This window comes from Schistocerca nitens, chromosome 2, assembly GCF_023898315.1.
Source record: "Schistocerca nitens isolate TAMUIC-IGC-003100 chromosome 2, iqSchNite1.1, whole genome shotgun sequence".
NCBI lineage: Eukaryota > Metazoa > Arthropoda > Insecta > Orthoptera > Acrididae > Schistocerca > Schistocerca nitens.
Genome location: NC_064615.1, coordinates 1,186,391,984 through 1,186,412,168, shown reverse-complemented (window position 1 = coordinate 1,186,412,168; position 20,185 = coordinate 1,186,391,984). Strand labels below are relative to the sequence as shown.

Here is a 20,185-nt window from a genome sequence, read left to right as displayed (position 1 = left end):
CAATCTATATGTTCATCAAATGCTAGTGCAGCGAAATAAGGAATTCTGAACACGAAATTGCAGGGATAAGGCAAGCTATATTTTAACATACATAATTACAGAACACAATGCATTAAAGTACATTGTTAAGGAACAGTCAAAGAGCTCTCTCACACTATGTGGAATCACTCTTCCCCCCCCCCCCCCCCCAACACACACACACACACACACACACACACAAAATATATCAAAGAATGGAAAATCCAGGATGGAATATAACAATATTGTGAAAACAATAGTTGCTGCTCACCATATAGTGGAGATGTTGAGTTGCAGATAGGCACAGCAAAAGGACTGTCAGAAGGTAAGCTTTCAGCCAACAAGGGCTTCATGGAAAATACACACACACAAATACACATACGCACACGTATATACACGATCAATGACTACAGCCACTGGCTTCAGCTGCCCCCGGATATTCCATTGTTTGATTGTTCCATTCCTCTCCCATATGCACTTTAAATGGTTTACTCATCAAGAGGTCGCAGTTGTGAAGTAAGTCCTCTCAGAATAATAGCAAGCTCTACATTTCTGTGTCTCAATTTATCTTTTCGCTTTCAAAGAATTTTTCGAATGACTACTAAACTGATCTACTGTGAGAAGAGAACTTTTTTTTTTCAATAAAGCACAAGTCTTTCTCTCCTATACTCTGTTAATCCATGATTTCATACCAGCCTCATCCATTCAACCGGTATTTGAGAAGTTTTGCCATTGTTTTGCACTTGAAAATGACCAGTCAACACAACATGAAAAGACCACAGTGTAGTGCATTTTCTCATGTCCACTTGTTTTGTAGTTACAGTTTTATCATCTTTCATGGCAATGGTTCTGTTACTTGCACATCAAATGTCAAAGGAGTTTCGTCCATATTTGCTGTTTGGATTAGTTCCACACTGCTGTTTCCTTGCGGTTCTAGGTGCTTCAGTCCGGAATTGCGCTGCTGTTATGATCGCAGGTCGGAATCCTGCCTCGGGCATGGATGTGTGTCATGCCCTTAAGTTAGTTAGCTTTAAGTAGTTATAAGTCTAGGGGACTGATGACCTCAGATGTTTAGTCCCATAGTGCTTAGAGCCATTTGAACCATTTTTGAATGATACCAAAACACCAATGCCTACAGCAAACACTACGGAAATTGGCATCAGATACCTACACTTAAAACTTCGAAAATTAGAATCAGTCATTTCCCTTGACCTATATAGGTCAACCATAGCTATTGATTCGAAAAAACAAACACCAACTACTACGAAAAACACACACACACACACACACACACACACACACACACACACACACACACACACACACACACACAGAGAGAGAGAGAGAGAGAGAGAGAGAGAGAGAGAGAGAGAGAGAGAGAAAACTCATAAACTCCGCGCCTTAGTAACGTCACACACCATAACACCCTATCACCATGGGTCATAGCAGATGGGTGGAATCGGACGCTTCCATTGACCCATATTTTGGTTTTGATTCGCGTGACGCTTCATAAACCTGTAGCGCCAACTATCTCCATCTTTAAAGTCTGTTATGTTCCGCTGTAGCACTAGTTTTAGTATTTGAATAATTTTGTATTAATTCCAATGCCATTTTGACAGTGTCCTTGATTTCATTTCAATGTGTCATCATCTAGTTTTGGCAGTTTTGCATTCAGTCCTCTGTTTCTTCATTTAGTCTTCCTCATTCTTTTTTTCAGTGCCAACCGCAAATGGTTTTTTTCTTGGTGGGGGCCAAAATATCGCTCAGTTGCTGTATTCCCATGTTCTTCTACATGTGCTATTACTTTGAATTTATAGCCCACAACATATTAATATCTGTTATTTTTTCCATTACATAAGTAGTTACTAACAGAAATATTGTGCTGTTACCAACAACTCAGATCTCTCTCACTTCAAGTTCACTGGCTCCGTAGACTGTAGTGGCACATCACAGGCTAGGCAGTGTTGTGTATTTGTGATGGCGGGGTGGGGGGGATAAGTCTTAGCAAGCTTGTGAATCCCTGTATCTCGCATTCGTCGCATTGGTGCACTGTTGCTGCCAGTTGAATCCAGTGTTGCCAGATAGAGAGAGATTTCCTGTGGAATTAAATATTTGGCCATTTTTTAGACTGGCAGAAATTGTAAATCAAACAAGTGTAAGATGCACTTGAATTTTGGAATCTTATAGTCTGTAAAACACTGCTGTACCTCTCCAACTCATGTATGTTAAACTTAGTTTTGAATAGTCTTTTTAAATTGTTCGTTTATTATTCATCTTTAGTTATAATCAAGAAATCATCCAGCCATGTAGCTATTATTCTGATCTCTGCTTTACTTCTTCTATAGTAGGTACCAGGATTTGCTTTAGATTGTTTCATACTCATTTTAAGGTTTCATGCAGACATCTGTTACAGTAACAACCACTTTGTTTGAGTCCATAAATACTTTTCATCACTTGCCAAATTTCTCTTTTTCCGGATGAGTTTTTCTAGTTTCTTCTGGTGAGATCACATGTATTTCTTCATCTAATTTCAGATTTACATATGCTATCTTCATATCCATTTGCTAAATTAGTAAAATTTCTTTTATTGCTAGGGTGAAAAGGCACCTAAGTTTCCACACATTCAAAAGTTTCTTTTGAAAAATTCTCTTTCTAAGGCATCTTTCCATTGTGGAGATTTTGAACCACTCATAGTCTCTGCAACTGTTGTAGGTTCATCATTAAAAGGTTGGGCAGCATTCATTTCATAATCAGGGTATTCCTTAGGTTTAGGTGTATGAGAAGAAAATATTTTCTTCCTTTTCTTCATCCTCTACAACTGTATGTTCATAGAATGTGTCTACTTAGTGTTTATTAACTCATACATGAAAATATGGTTAATTTCTTTTTTTTTCCCCATCAAATAACATGCACGATGATCATTCCATTTGGGGTCTGTGGAAGGTACAATGGCATTTTTGTTTTTTGTTGGAAATATGTATTCTGTATGCTTGTTTTTCTGACACATGATGTGTGCATCCAGGAGGATCTCCTGACTATGGATCAAATTGTTCAAATGGCTCTGAGCACTATGGGACTTAACTTCTGAGGTCATCAGTCCCCTAGACTTAGAACTACTTAAACCTAACTAACCTAAGGACATCAGACACATCCATGCCCGAGGCAGGATTCGAACCTGCGACCGTCGCAGTCACGCGGTTCCAGACTGTAGCGCCTAGAACCGCTCGGCCACTGCGGCCGGCTAAGTATGGATCAGTTGGAACATAAAGTACATCTAATCTGACCGATGTGTTCATTGTCATCTTCTTCCTCATCTTCAGTTTCTGTTTCTTTTCCAGACTTAATGTTTATTAAATTTGAGGATGTTAGGGAAGAGGTTGTATTGTCTTGATGACACTCTTTTACTTCATTTTTATAATTGTCAAGAAATACATCACCACTACTGATCAGCATCTTCTTATACGTAGGATTCATGGGTCAGTAACCCTTTGAGGCTTGGCCATAGCCTACAAAAATGTACTTCTTAAGACTTTGGGTACCATTTTTCCTTCCATTATTCCAGGATCTATACAATAGCTTCACATCAAACAATTTGTAAGTGTCATAGGTTTTGCTTTCTTCCAGTCTGCACTTCATAGGGAGTTGAATTTTTTACTTCTTTTGTAGGCCATCAGTTGATCAAATATACAGCTATGGATACTGTCTCTGCCCAAAATCATTTAGGTAACCCAGCATCTGTTAACATACTTCTTGCTGTTTTAACAATAGTCCTATTTTCTCTGTGTGCAGCTCCATCCTGGGATGAACTCTATCTGATGGTGACTTGGTGCCTAAGTCCTACTTCCTTCAAATGTTTATTGAATTTTCTATTGGTATAATCCCCCCCCCCCCCCCATTATCAGTTCTGACAAGTTTAATCTTATTTCCCGTTCTCTTTCTCCATATTAAAAACTTTGGAAAAATATCAATCACTCGATCATTAGAATTTAAAAAATAAACATAGTTATATATATAGTAGTCTATGAAGGTTTTAAATGCAAGTTGTCTGTGGTTTAATTGGTAACCTAGCCTGTTTCATTTGTATACAAATTTCATGAAGTTCTTTGCATTTACCACAATCTTTCTTTCCTGTTACCTTGTACTCTGGTAATGAAATGCCTTTTCTGTGTACGTTCCCAAGTCTTCTATGCCATAAGAAACCTTTTGCAGAGTACACACGATAGTTTACATCTTCATATATGTCTTTAATAGTATCTAACTTGAAAATTCCCCTTTCATAAGTCGCCATAGCCATAATTTCCCCATGTTGAGCAACTATTTTTGCTACATTTATATTGAAGATTACTCTGTTGCCCATCTGCTTTGGATATACCCATATGTGTTTTATTAGTGACAGCATAAAGATTTGTTTTCTCTGTAATAATATGCACTGATGATCTTGAATCGAACATCCATTCTGGTTCTCTGAATAAGTGGAGAGTGCCTAACCTTGGTTAGCTGCCCTCCTTTCTGGACTATTCGCATCATACTCTTTTACCTTTGTTTGTGTCCTTTTATGGCACTGGGGTGCAGTTTTAACCCATCTTGTGACAGTTGTAGCACTTTAATAGTTTCTTACTTTTCTACTTTCCATCATAGAATAAAGTACCGTAGCTAATTTCCTTCTCCAGAGTATGACACACTGATGTACTTTTCGCTTCCTGCAAGACTTCACTTTCACTCTGTCTCCCATAATTGGTAAGCACGCTTCCTCTCTCCATTACCATGGGTGCATATTTTTCAGGCAGTTCTGCTAAATAATGTGCCTGTTCATTCATCGACAATCTTGAACCCAATGCTCCTTAATCTGTTTGATGTAGATATTATCTTATTAATCTACTCTTCAACATTTTTACAATTATCAAGTCGAGTGGTCATAAATTCACAGAGTAATCCGACTTTCCTTGGAAGGCTGCCATTTTCAAATGCATACTGTAACTTGTCCCAAATTTCTTTTTTACCATAGCAATTTTCTCTATGTGTACTTGACTCACTGGATCAGTTAATAATATCAACTTTGATATTGCCTCCTGGTCCTTATGTGCATAATTTTTCTCAATATGCTTCAGTGTACCATTCATTAGGTCTCATAAATCATCCAGATATAAGTATACTTCTACAGCAAATTTCCATGTGGCATAGTTCTTGAGATCTACAATTTGCAGTATTTATGCCACACTCAGTTTTCACAGTTATCTTTACTGGTAGTAAAGATAGTATTAAATTAATGCAAATTTCTGCGCCATTTCCTCATCCCGATAGCTTTCACTGCACCCCACTATTGTGGTGATTCTTTCCTTCTAAGAGGGTGTGCTGAAAACTAATTTTTATATGAAAACCCTTCAAGAATTTTAGAAAAAACAAACTTCAGTAACATTCTTCATGTCTATATATTTATTTCTCAATGTAGTCACCCTGGCGACAAACACATTTCTTCCAATAAGAGATCAAATTGTTGAAACCATCACTGTAGAATGTTTGAAATAGTTGAATGAACCACAGCCCCACCTCTGCTTGCATCCCTTCATCACTGTCAAAGTGAAGTCCACAAAGGTGTTCTTTTAGAAGTGGAAACATATGAAAATTGGATGTAGCCTAGTCAGGACTGTATTGTAGGATGATTGATGAACAGTATACCTAATAAGATGTTGGATTTCAAAGGTGTCACAGCGTTTGTGTGTGATCTAGTATTGTTGTGCTAAAGGAGAGTGTGCTCCATGCATGGACAAACTTTTCTGCAGTTAGAAACTTGATTACAGCACACTGGTTGTTACATATTGACACAGTTACATTGCACACTGCAATATTGCACACTACAATTCCAAGCCCTCTTGTGTCAGAAAGTTGCAACTTGTGTCAGTTATGGTGAAAAGTCGACCGAGTAATATGCATGACATATAATACCTCAACAAAGACTGAGAATAGAATAAGAAATAGTCTAGTCTGGCTTCAGCTGACAGAGACTGTGGTCGCACGCGCTTTTGTGTGTGTGTGTGTGTGTGTGTGTGTGTGTGTGTGTGTGTGGGAGGGTGGAGGGAGGTGTGAGGTGTCTATTTTTGAATTTTTGACAAAGGCCTTGCTGGCTGAAAGATTATTGTCTTGTGTGTCAGACTTTTTGTTGTGCCTATCTGCAACTCACCATCTCCACTATATGGTGATTAGCTGTCCTCTTCGTAATATTGTTACATTCCCTCCTGGGTTTTCAGCACGTCTTCGTATGTTTCAAACTTAATATTGAAAATGCCTTTACTTCATGCTGAACCCATAACCCAGTGGAACTAATGCAACAAAATAAGTCATTCTGTATACAAAATTGCAGGAATAAGGCAAGTTATATGTACTGAAATGGAATGAGCACCTAGGCTCAGTCACCAGTAAATGACACAATAGACTTATGTTTTTGGACTTTGGTGGAATAGTGGTAAAATTCCATCAGTCTGCAGAGGAGATACTTACAAATAACACACACAAACCACTCTAGAATATTGATCAAGGGTTTGGGGCACATACCAAATTGGAATATAAGAGAAAGTTGAATGTATACAGATAAGAGCAGCACTTGCGGGAGAGTGTCACAGAGCTGCTGAAGAAACTGAACTGGTAGACTCTTGAAGGTAGATGTAAACTGTCCTGAGAAAGTATACAGACAAAGTTTCAAGAACCGACTTCAGTTGATGACTAAAAATATACCCCTAGCCCCCTCCTTGCTTCATCCTCCTCCTCCTGCTCCCCCCCCCCCCTCTCACCCCACCCCACCTCAACCATAGCAGGGTGTTCAAGAAGTCTCTCCACAGTGCCGTGTGATTGTTAGCAGTGCGTGCCATATGATTGTTCGCCTGCCTGGGTTACTTCCCTTCAAGTGGACTTAATACTGCAGTGATATTCTGTACCCATTCATAGGAGAAATTGTGTTAAGTGAAATACTGAATGGTTATTTTCAGCAAGATGGTGCAACTGCGCATACACCTAGAGTTTCAATGTCACTGCTTGCTGATGTTTTTGGTGATCGCATAATTTCACAGGGACTTTGGCCTCCACGATCGCCTGACCTAACACCACCTGACTTTTTCTTCTGCGGTGCAGTGAAAGCAACTGTCTATGAAAACTGTCCAAAATTCATTGTTGAATTGAAAACTGCAATATCCACTTTCGCAGCTTCTGTTACAGAAGAAATGTTACAGCTTGTGTTTGGAAACATGATTAGACGAATTGAATTGTGTATTCGACAGCAGGGGGAACACTTTCAACATTTAATGTGAAAATTTGTAAGTAAAAATGAATATTCAATACATTAATAACTTGTATTTCACCGAGTTTCATTTCAGTATATTCACTGCGGCATATGGCACACGTGACTAACAATCCTACGGCACTGCGGAGAGACTTTTTGAATACCCCGCAAGTATTGTGAGGACAAGATTAGATTAATTACAGCACGCATAGAGGCAACAGATTGGGCACTTGGCAAAGAGATTACAACCTCTGCTTTGTGTCCCAGGACTACAGAGGGCACCCAGTGCCTATATCCAGAGAGGTCATACCTAATTTCCCCACACAGTCAGCACAGGCCAATAATCCTTGATATGGGGCTCTCTGTCCCAATAGTGAGATCTGTACCACGACCCAGATGGAATATCTGCAGGGCTGATTTGCGGAGTTTTGCTGACCACCTTGATAAATATATCTGTTTTATTCTACCAGAACCTAAAAACTACCCTCAATTTATCAGTGCTGTTCTTACTGCTGCTAAGAAGTTTATCCATCATGGGTACAGAAAGGAATATATACCAAGCTGGAATGAACATTGTGAACAAATTTATGAGCAGTACAGTGAATCTGGTGACAGTGATATTGTAGATGACCACCTCCAAAGTCTTGACGCTGCTAGATGAGTACAATGGTGTGAGATGGTAGAAAATGTAAGCTTCAGACTTTCAAGTAGAAAGGCATGGAGCCTTCTGCGTAAGCTTGGCGGAACCTCCAATAAACCCAGGCAGAAATCTTCTATTTCAGGTAACCAAATTGCTAACCATATAGTTGAAACATCTAGATCATCCGGTGACAAAAAAAAACATACTTCTAAAATAAAACAAAAACTCACCCCTCTAAAAGCTCAGTGCCCAAACAAATCCAATTTCTCTTCACCATTTACACTGCTGAATTGGATGAGGGCTTGAAACAAACTAAACATGGTAAGCCACATGGTCTGAATAATATACATCCGGAATTTCTGATAAACATGGGTAATGGTGGAAAAAATGGCTGATCCACTTCTTCTCCAACATCCTAGATAGTGGATCACTGCCTAGTGAGCTAAAGAGAACAAAATTAGTGGCAATTTTGAAACCAGGTAAACCAGATGACCACCTGCAAAGCTTCAGACCAATTTCCCATTTGAGCTGTACATATAAACTCCTGGAGAGACTCATCTATAACAGAATTAGCAGCTTCATTCAGAACATATTCCAGCTGAGCAGGCGGGCTTCAGGTCCCAGAGAAGTTGCTGCAACCAGGTATTGGCCTTAACACCTTTCATAGGAGCTGGTTTCCAAGAAAATGTGAAGACATCCGTCACATTGGTAGATCTAACTGTGGCATATGACACGGTGGTCTGGAGAGAAGGGATGGTACATAAATTACTATAAACAATCCGATGCCAGAAAACTGTAACTCTCATAAACACTGTGATAAACAATAGATATTTCCATGTGTACTTGTGAGAAAATGTGAGCAAGGAGAGGAAATTAACTAATGGTCTACCGGTATACCATAGGGCTCTATCTTAGCCCTCCCATTATTCACCTTATATATCTGATCTCCCCAATACCAGGTAAGCAAAATTCTGCTACACGGACGATATCGCTCTTGCTTGTAAAACCGAGCATTTAGGATGAGTGGAGACAATTCTTACAGAAGATCTAGCCATTATGAGTGCCTATTTTAGCAAGCGGCTACTTAAACCCAGTACAAGTAAAACTGAAGTATGTGCATTCTAATGCAGAGCTCAGAGTGAAACTTACAGAAACACTCTTTGCCATAACAAGTACCCCAAGTACCATGTTGTCATCCTTGAGCGCACCATTTCATGGAGAAAACATCTTGAAAATACTGCTGCCAAGATAAAAACTCGCAATAATATTATTCAAAAATTGTGTGGAATGACATGGGGAGCTTCAGCAGATACCTTGCGCACTTCATCCATTGCGCTGGTCTTCTCAGCAGCCGAGTATTGTGCCCCGATGTGGCTAAACAGTTGCCACACCGACTTGATCGACATCCAGTTGAACCACACTATGCGGTTAATAACTGGGGCAATCTGACCAACACCAATTTATTGGCTTCCTCTGCTGAGTAATATCTGCTAAAGTGAGGCCGTGCTTAGGGAATACCACAAAATACAGGAGAACCTGGAATCACCCATACAGGAAGACATACCTTAGAGCAATCAGAAGACCTCTCATGTGAGAGACCTGTGGAACCAAATCCTGAAGAGCATGAGTGGTTCTGAAAGTATAATTGAGATACTGCTGACACACAACTTGACAGGAAACTATGGGTCAAATTGAACAGAGCTCGCACTGGGCATGGACGATGCGTGCTCTCTTTACAAATGGGGCACTACAGAGTCTCCGGTTTGTGACTGTGGGGCTCCGAAACAGACAATCGAGCACATTAGAGATGAATGCCCCTTTGCTCCTACCAGGGGAATTAGAGCGACCTCATGAAAGCTGATGATACGGCTCTTATATGGATTAGGAACCTAGGTATTGACATTTAGTTAGTTTTATATGTAGTTTTGTACTCCTGTTATATATAGTATTACTAATGTTATATAACTATAATTTTAAACTGCATGTTAGCCATACAAATATATAAATTGTAATTATGGAAGGTACAATCAGAGTGGACAATATTTTGTGGTGCGAATTTTGAGAAGTTTTTGTTTTATACCTAGCTATTCTCAAGGTCAAAAGATCCTGATCACTTAAAAATTTTAATTGACTAATGATGTTGAGTAAATGTAATGCAAAACTGTTATATATTTATCAGAACAATTATTTTACAGCCTTATAAGTGAGTGGGACAACAACTGTTCATTTTGTTCGAGCATTAAGGTATAGAAAATAACTCTGTATATACATTTTTCTGTTTCTGATATTCAGAAATTTTTATTGCCTTCTGTCATGATTCTACTTCTTTACGACCTTCCATGAATTAAAATTGCCTACATATAATAGTCAACATTGTTGCTGGATAAATTGTCACATGCACATGTTTAGGAAATGTATGGTCTCTAGATGCTATGTCATAAATTATTCCTGCCAAGCTGAATTTGCCCATGGACAAGGATGATCCAATAGGAGCAGTACTTGGGAAATGGGAACTGCACACTGATCTGTTGATGATGGCTATTTGAAAGAATTTGCCAGACCACGAGGTGCCATAAAGGAGAAAGTTACATCTTGCAGCTCTTGAGAGACACTAATTACTTCTCCCACCCTCCAATATTGTCTTAAACACAAAAAATGAAGTTGCTTCCAACATAGTCTTTTTTTTAATGTACTTGCATTTAGAAATAAGAGTTTCACACTTTGTAGAAATTTTGATATGGTCTGTAGAAATCCAGTGGCTTTGGTTATAGCATTAACAACTTCATGCTGGATGTTAAATCTTGTTGCAAGATGTTTATAGAGATCTCTTACCCCATCACAAGCACTTTTTCCACGATCTGTTGCTGTTTATTTATTTATTTATTTATTATCTCATGTACAGTGCTTTCCAAGCTCTTAAAGCTGAAAGCAGTTTATGAAATGAGATGCTGGATAATTTGTCACATGCACATTTTTAGGAAATGCTGTTTCGTCGATTATCATGCTGATGCATAGCCTGCATGTGCATTGTCGAGAATGAGATCATTACTGACAATACCAAAACAATGTGATGTTCCAAGGAAGTGAGCAACACATGTGAATATTGACACCTGTGATGTGTGCCAGTGGTAATTTTGAACTTCGTTCTGCAAAGCAACAGACCAGTTCTTAGCAAAGGCGAAATGAAGAGCTAATTTGTCAATGTTGTGGAATGTGTCTGGTTTTACATCTGTTGTGGTCTGTCTGAACCCTACAGATACAATGATGAGCTAGCTATTCCTTTCGTGAGCCAATGCCTAACCTCTGTAACAAACTTCCCTAGTTCCACTGACTTCTTCATCAACTCTCTTCCCTCCCACAACGTGTAGGTAATGTCAGTGTCAGCAAATTGGTGGTGTAATGCTTAATTGGTCAACACTTCAGCACCAGGACACACCACAGACTCCTCCAACATTTATCTTGCAGCCCTTGACAGGTGCACAAAAGCATCAGGCCCATCTCTCTGTACTTCTTCCCTGTAATGCTACTTATGGTGAAACATAAGTTTCAAATTGGTGCAGTAAATACATGTGCATACTTCCTTCACTGGCTGGCTCTTTACCCATTTTGAGAGACCTATTTTTAAATTTGGGTTCTCCTTTTTCATTAGGCGATATGCTTCTCTTACTGATTAGGTCATATCTTTTTACCTTTTTAACTTTTTCACCATTTTCAGTAACAGAGATAACATCAGCCCGATTAGGACTTTTCCTGCTGCAATCTTGGTTATCACTTAGGTAATATTCCAGAGCAACACCAAGTGTATCATCTTGCAGTGGATGCCCACAGCAGGAAACTGGGCATGCCCAAATACCTTTCTCATTTTTTTTTACATACTTTTGAAATTACATAACATGAGTAAGTGGGTATGTATATCTGTATGTGCTGCTTGAGGAAACCATCTGGTGTCAGTGTCATTAATTGTACCTTCTCAGTATAGGTGGCTGCTGAGATAGCAGTGTTTAGGTTTTGAAACCACACTTCACATTGGGTACACATGTTGCTACCTTCAGGTTCTGCACCAAATGCGTTTACATTATACGCTTACAAAGTTTTAAAGATGTTGCTTTTGTAAATCTTGTTTAAAGTTCTTCCACTCTTCTTTGTACATATCGTTTGCTTGTGCTTCGTATCTTGCCTGGGCATTTAAGGGGAGGTATATTAAAGGCTACAACAGAAATGCTAACATTCAATGCATCAATAACTTCATGCCCAGGAATATAAACATCTACCCAGTTTTCTTCAGTTTCACATTCAGGTGGGTGGTGATCGTTTAGGTGGGTTGTCACTAGATTTCTTGTTGTAGTGTGTGTAGCAATTCCCCCACACTGGATGTGATGTTAATACTAGAGGACCAAGATATTTCTGCAGTACCTCTTACAGATTTGCAACAACTGTGAAGTGTTTTCCACTTTTCTTAAACATCACCTTCTTTTATCAAGGGAGCTTGAAACAGTGTTGCCAACTGCCAACATGCATATTTTACACTAGAAATTCAATAATGTGAATTATGCAGAATGTTGAAAAATCTCTAACACTTTACACAGAAAAATATTGCCCCCATAAACCAAACAATATATTTGCAATTTTCATAATGGGGTTTTGAAGTAAATAATTTGTAAAAACTCCTAAAAATGCAATTTTTTAAATGTTTATTAATGAATATTTATATAATACAGATATCTGGAGCAGAGAAGATATTTTTTATAATTATATCAGTTGTATCCGCTAATATAACAAGGAACTTAGCATTCCTTGACTTTCCAAACTAGAAAGAATTTAAGTAGCCAATATTTTCTTCATAAATTTGTAAGTTAAAAGATCTCTACTGTTTTAAGAGTTATTTACAAAATATACATTTTCAGTGGGCTGTACAATTTACAAAAACCAAGCTAAAATGAAAATATTTTATTTCTTTCTCAACAGATAAGTTATTGGATAGATAAAAAATCTACTCACTGAAAGGCCACACCGAATCTTGGGTCAGGGAAGATGTTGAGGATGGGATGAGAAGGAAAGACTGACTTGGGGTTTGCACTGAGAGCTTAAAGGTGAAAGATGGGGCAATAGGCAAGACATAGATTACTGCTGAAATATTGTGCACAAGTTAATAAGAGTAGAAAGTGAAGTGCTTTGTGTGTGATGGAGATGGGAGGGGGACGGCGAAAAATAGACACGTCAGAAAATAAAAGACACAGAAAACTAAAACAGAGTGAAGAAAGGAATAGTTACTATGAAGAAAAGCTGAGTCGGACGACATTAACATAAATTAAGGCCAAGTGGATGGCAAGAACCGATGACATATGAGGGCCGTTCAATAAAGAATGATCATAAATTATTATTATTATTTTATTTATTTATTTATTATTTTTACAACATACCTCTACTTATCCTCATAACTTTGATGGTCCTTCTCAAACTGGTCTCCAATAAATGCAATGCACTTGTCCAGCATTTCTGCCAGTCTATCGCCTCTGCAAACTTCACCACTGCTTTTAATGATTGATAATGCCTCCCACGAATGCGTTTCTTTATCTTTGGGAACAGAAAAAAGTCACATGGGGCTAAATCCGGACTATAGGGAGGGTGAGGGATGAACTTCACATTGATTTTTGCAAGATACTCAACAACAACATTGGCAATATGCGGCCACGCATTATTGTGGTGCAGCATCCAGCCTGCTTCATGGAAATGTGGTCTTTTGCACCTGATGAGAGCTTGCAATGTTTTAAGCACATCCGTGTAGTATTGTCCATACTGATGAGTGCGCTGGTACAACATGCTGATAAACCATTCCATGAATATCAAAGAATGAGATGACCAGAACTTTCCCAGCAGAAGCAACCACTTTTGCTTTTTTGGGGGTTGCTGATGAAGGAGATTTCCACACTGAGCTTTGCTTTTTGCTCTCAGGATCAAAATGATGTAGTCAAGTTTCATCAGCAGTGATTACATTTGAAAGAAACTCAGGATCTTCCTCTAACATCAACTTCAACTGCATGCAGACCTGCATGCGAGTGTCCTTTTGTTTGGGAATTGACAATCTTGGAACCCATCGTGCATAAACACGTTTCATGCATAATTTTTCTGTCACCAACGTGTGGTTTCAGAAGGTGATATTAAGGAAATTCATCGATCCTCTCTCACAGTGACAGCGGCAGTGTTGATGTTTTCTTCCTTAAGAGCAGTAACTGTAGCACTGGGTCCACCTTGCTTTGAAATTAATTGTCTCCCCTCTTTAAACATTTTAAACCACCTTCGAGCTGTGCTGTAGGGAAGAACAGATTCTCCATAGGCCTCCTGTAACATTGTATAGGCCTCAGCTGAAGATTTGTTGAAATGAAAGCAGAATTTCAAAGCAGCGTATTGTTCCTCACGTGTTACCTCCATTGCAGTGGTAGGTGATACTGAACTTGTCTGACTTTGCCTGCTTCTCACAGGCAGGAACCAGGAGTCCCAACCATGAAACTGCTACGCCGTGTTTGTTGCACATAAAGTTAACAGAATATCATAAAATTAAATTTTAGTGTGAGAAATTATGACCATAAAAAATTATGATAATTCTTTATTGAACAGCCCTTGTATTATAGCGCTAGTTCCCACCTGCTGGGTTGTTAGAAACTGGTGTCTGGGAGAAGAAAACAGATGGCACTTGTTGTGAAACAGGTACCGAGGTAGTGACTGTCATGTTGTAGAGCATGCTCTGCAACAGGATATTATTTGTTACCAGTATACACACTCTGCTTACAACCACTCATGCTAACTGATAATTTGGTGGTAGTCATGCTTACATGGAATCCACTTAGCTTTCTGCTCTTATTTACATGTGTACAATGTTTTAGCAGCAAAATAGTATTGCCTATTATGCTGTCGGGCTTTCAAATCCTGTCGGGTGCAGTCCCCAACAATCAGTCTTTTCCTTCTAATCCCATTTGGTGAGCCTCCAATGACATGGGGTTCTGGGCAACTTTCCCAAACCTAACCCATTTTCTAAACCTCAGCAGTCCTTTTCTTTCACCCCTCTTCCTTCACCTTCAACCCTTCTGCCAGAAGAAGGAGCCACTGGCTTCGAAAGCATGCAAACTATAATACCTTTTTATTTGTATTTTCTCCCATCACCTTTTGGTGAGTAGATTCTTTTATGTATCCAATTACTTGTATTTTTCAAAAATTGATTATTTTTGTTGTTATTTCCTAACACACATGATATAGAGGTCTAACATATATTTTTTTCAGAGAAATTCCTGATCATGAGATGAAATGTTCTGTATGATTTGAGATGAAATTGCCTCATTACACTCTGTGCTTGCTGCACACATGTACATGTACAATATATATTGTTCATATATACCCAATGCAATCACATAAATAGAATAAATGAGGACTCAACTGTGTGACTCGTGCCATGAGCTGGCTCGAAAACACTTTCAAAGGCTAGTAAGTTGTTGGTTTTTGTGTCGTCATTGTTCACACTCGAGTTTCCAGAAAATTTACTCCATCTTTCTTCTAGATCTTTTGCCATGTTTCCAATTTACGCCAATGTTTTAAATCTATCTTTGGGGATATCAGTCATAGTGAGTTCCATTAAACACTTATTATCACAGTTATCATTTGGTTTCTTTTGTCTTTACAGCAGCTTGTTACAAAATTTCAGCTGATAAAAATTGCAACAGCTGCCAGAAATTGATTTATTAATCACTCTGTCACAACTAGTGTCATGAACATAAAGGCTTATCTTCAGGTGAAAAACACATGATACAAAGTTTATAATGAGAACTAACCTTAACTTGACTGTATCAGTGCTGCTGTGTTAGTTATCAGGTGAGGGTCGAGGACCTTAATTTGTGATTAGATCTCCATGAGAATCAATAAGACATCCCTAGCTTTGTTCCTGTACTTTTAGTAAAATACGCACCTGTCATCCACAAAATGACAGAGAACATGAGGCAAAATGAAACCTTACCACAAAAAAAAGATAGTAAGTACCAAATCCACAGAAATGGACAAGAATCTCCCAGTAGATTCAGCTTACTAACAACTGCAGTGAGTAAACCACAGGTGAAATGGCCAGGACATTGGCTCAGCTCATACTGAATGCACGGATCATGTCCACACAAGACCACCCAGGCATGTGTATGTGGAACTGGAGGCTCAATGTTGCAGCCCAGTGGCTGTAGACATCCGTAAGAAGTGGTAAGACTAAACCCTACCAAGAAATTAACTACATGGCAGCACAAGAAGATGGGGAACATCTATACAGAACTAAAATCTGGATTCACTGGTATGAAAAACAGTATAATTGACAAATAGTGTACTTCAGAAATGTACAAACATGTTCAACATGGAACCACATATTAAAAACCAGCAAACACCAGAGTGGTGGGTTTAAAGTGCAATAAATGTAATGATGAGTGTGGAAAACAGTAATAGGGTACTTGCAATTAGCATATTGTATGACAATGTGAAATCAGTGTAAACATGCAAAGAGCTAAAGATAACTTGCAAAGGAAAAACTAAAAATAAAGTAGCCAGTATACCAGTATAAAGCACAGAGGCTGAAAGATAACCTCTTTAAAAAGATCAGATAGGACTTGTATCCTAAAAGTCATACAAAATCAAAAAGTGGGCTAGCCAGTCCTTAGAATTGTGAATTGTGTTTTATACATCTCATGATGTACATTTGCAATCAATTTGTTTTGCGTATAAGAGACATGTCAAAAATTTATAAAACAATTGCAATGATTTTTACATTAATAAATAATAGCACTATAATAAATAATGACACTATAAGGATAACACATTGTACCCAGCTCAAATTTCCAGTTTGTCCCGCATGAATTCATCCACTGAGTAATAACACTTCAGTGTCAGTACCTCATATAGCTTTCTTTTAAATGAACCTAAATTCATCTGCATCAACTTGTTCCCTTTTAATTTATTACAATTTTTCATTCCCATGTATTGAGGTCCCTGGGCATACAGTCTGAGGCGGTGGGTGGATAAGTACACTTAAGAAAAATATGAACTTCTGTAGACACCAAATGTATCAACACTTTTTTATGCTGAAATGTGAAGTAGCACACGGTCAAAACGAAGTCAAAAGTAACGTAAAAATAATACACTAAATAGAAAGCAACAATTGGGCCACCACATTCAAAAAACCACATAGTACAAATTTTTTTAACTGGAAAAACAGTGGAAAATATGAAATCTATGTAATGCAAACATCTCATAGGGGGTCTGAAATGAATGTTACCATAGTATTTTTATGAAACCTGCACATTAACAACTACAAGTGGCGAACAGCAAAATGCCGTGAACCGCAGACGGAATGGACAGCCTACCCGTTTTGTGTCGAGGTGGATCTCTCGTGTGTTCTGTACAAACAGTCAGAATTAGCCAAAAGGACATGGTGTAGTTTTAAGTGCGCAATAAATGTGAACTCTGGATTAGTTTTGAGGCATTTCATTATTTCTACCTCATCTAAAATATGCAGTAAATGGCCTGTAGGTTTTGGATGTAAAATATATAAATTTTTAGAAATATTCATAATAGTGTGTCCTTCCAGTCATAAATGGCATGACACCTGCCTTTTTCATACCTCCATTAGACATAAGGAGGTTACGGAATCAGACCTTTTTAAGGGCACAGGTATTTGTAGTATTCATTGTGATTTTTGCCTGTTAAAATATGTTGGTCAGATGGAGAGAAGCTTTAATGTTAGATTTAAAGAGCATGCTGATCAGACAAATTCAAAAACAGTGTTCAGTGTACATTTATGTATGGAGGGACACACTATTACGAATATTTCCAAAAATCTGATTTTTTGTAATCGTCAGCCTTCCGTTTGAATCAACATTGCCCGTCACGAACTCCTGTCCTTTGTCAACTTTTCCATCTCAAAGTAGCACTTGCAACCTATGTGCTTAATTATTTGCTGGATGTATTCCAGTTTCTATCTTTCCCTACAGTTTTTACCCTCTACAGCTCCCTCTAGTACCCTGATGTCTCAACACATGCCCTATCATCCTGCCCCTTCTTCTTGTCAGTGTTTTCCACATATTCCTTTCCTTGCCGATTCTGTGGAGAACCACCTCATCCTTACCTTATTAGTCCACCAAATTTTCAACATTCTTCTGTAGCATCACATCTCAAAATCTTCAGTTATCTTCCATTCTAGGTTCCCCACAGTCCATGTTTCTATATCATACAATGTACAAATGTACATTCTCAGAAATTTCTTCCTCAAATTAAGGCCTGTAAATGTTGTGCGACTATGGCCTCCCGTCGGGTAGACCATTCGCAGAGTGCAAGTATTTCGATTTGACGCCACTTTGGCGACTTGCACGTCGATGGAGATGAAATGATAATGATTAGGACAACACAACACCCAATCCCTGAGCGGAGAAAATCTCCGACCCAGCCGGGAATCGAACCCGGTCCAGGATTGACATTGTGTTGCGCTGACCACTTGGCTTCCGGGGGCGGACATTAAGGTCTGTGTTTGATACTAGTAGACTTCTCTTGGCGAGGAATACCCTTTTCCAGTACTAGTCTGCTTTTTAAGTTCTCCTTGCTCTGTCCATAGTGGGTTATTTTGCTGCCTCGATAGCAGAATTCCTTACTTCATCCACTTCGTGATCACCAGTCCTGATGTTAAGTCTCTCACTGTTCTCATTTCTGCTACTTCTCTCATTACTGTCGTCCATCTTTGATTTAGTCTCAGTGTATATTTTGTACCCATTAAACTGTTTATTTTGTTCAACAGAGCCTGTAATTCTTCTTCACTTTCACTGAGGATAGCAATGTCTTCAAGAAATCTTTATCATTAATATCCTTTCAGGCTGAATTTTAATCCCACAGTTGAATCTTTCTTTTATTTCCCTCATTGCTTCTTTGGTGTATAGATTGTACACTAGGGACAAAAGACTGCATATCTGTGTGACACGTTGTTTAATCAGAGCATTTCATCCGTGATCTCTCATGCTTATTGCTCCCTCTTGGTTCTTGTACATATTATATATTACCCATCTGTCCCTGTAGCTTACCCCACCTTTTCTCAGAATTTCAAACATCTTGCCCCATTTTATGTTGTTGAACTCTTTTTCATATTTTACATTGGGGAAAAGCCCATCTGCTGAAGTGACTTATAGCGTTGTAGTCTGGACCCTTCAGTCCCCACAAACCAACCATCCAACCCACCTGCTGAATATTTTAGAAGAGGTGGAAATAATGAAATGCCTCCGAACTGACCTGGAGTTCACACATAATGGGAAGGTAGAATTAAGGCATCATGACCTTTCCTCAAATTTTGATTGTTTGTACAGAACATGGATTGGGATTGATTGAGTCGATTTGGGGGAAGAGACCGAACAGCAAGGTCATCAGTCTCATTGGATTAGGGAAGGATGGGGATAATAGTTACGATATCTGTTCCCTCTGCAGCTAATGGCGTTTTGCTATTTCCCGCTTGTAGTCATTAATATGCAGGTTGCGATTCAGAACTGATACGGCAGTATTCATTTTAGGATCCCTTTGGATGTTTTCTTTGCATGGATTTTATATTATATTATGATTTTTTTTTTCAATTAGAAATATATTTTGCTGTGTGTTCTCCATAATGTGGTAGCCCAATTTTCACTTCGTATTTAGTACAGTGTTTTTTAGTTATTTTTCGTGTAGTTGTATTACTATTTATCCTACTTCATGCTTTAGCATAAAAAAAGTGTCCACCCATTGGCAGTGTATAGTAGTTTATATTTTTGTTAAGTGTATTGTTCTAAGGACTGGCTATCCCAGTTTTTGATCTCGTATGACTGTTTTCCGTTTTAGGATGTAGGTTCTATCTGTTTTTTATGCCAATACACTGGTGACTTTACTTTTCGATTTTCGTTCGCAAGTTATCTTTAACCTTTTGCATAATTGAAGTGCATGACTTCCCATTGTAAAATAATATAATATTTGGGTGGTAGTATGATGTTATAGTTTTCCACAATTTTTGTTAGTTGAATGCATTTTAAGCAGGCCACTCTTAATTTTGTTGGGTTGTAGATGTGGTTCCATGCACCTTTCTGTAGATCTTTTACTGGTGTTTTGTAATGTTTTGCTGTTGTACTTCACTTTTTACTTCCTTGCACAAATGTGCTCCACGAGTTCAAACTTACCATTGTATGTGATACTGTCAGTGTGACAAAGTACTTTACATTGTTAGCTGTTTT

The 20,185-nt window shown here is 38.5% G+C and overlaps 1 protein-coding gene across 2 annotated transcripts in view; it reads left to right on the top strand.

The window, feature by feature from the left end:
* The window catches only part of LOC126237519 (putative E3 ubiquitin-protein ligase UNKL), a 303,009-nt gene that overhangs the window by 1,724 nt on the left and 281,100 nt on the right, over positions 1-20,185 (top strand). The gene's annotated exons all lie outside the window — the stretch shown is intronic.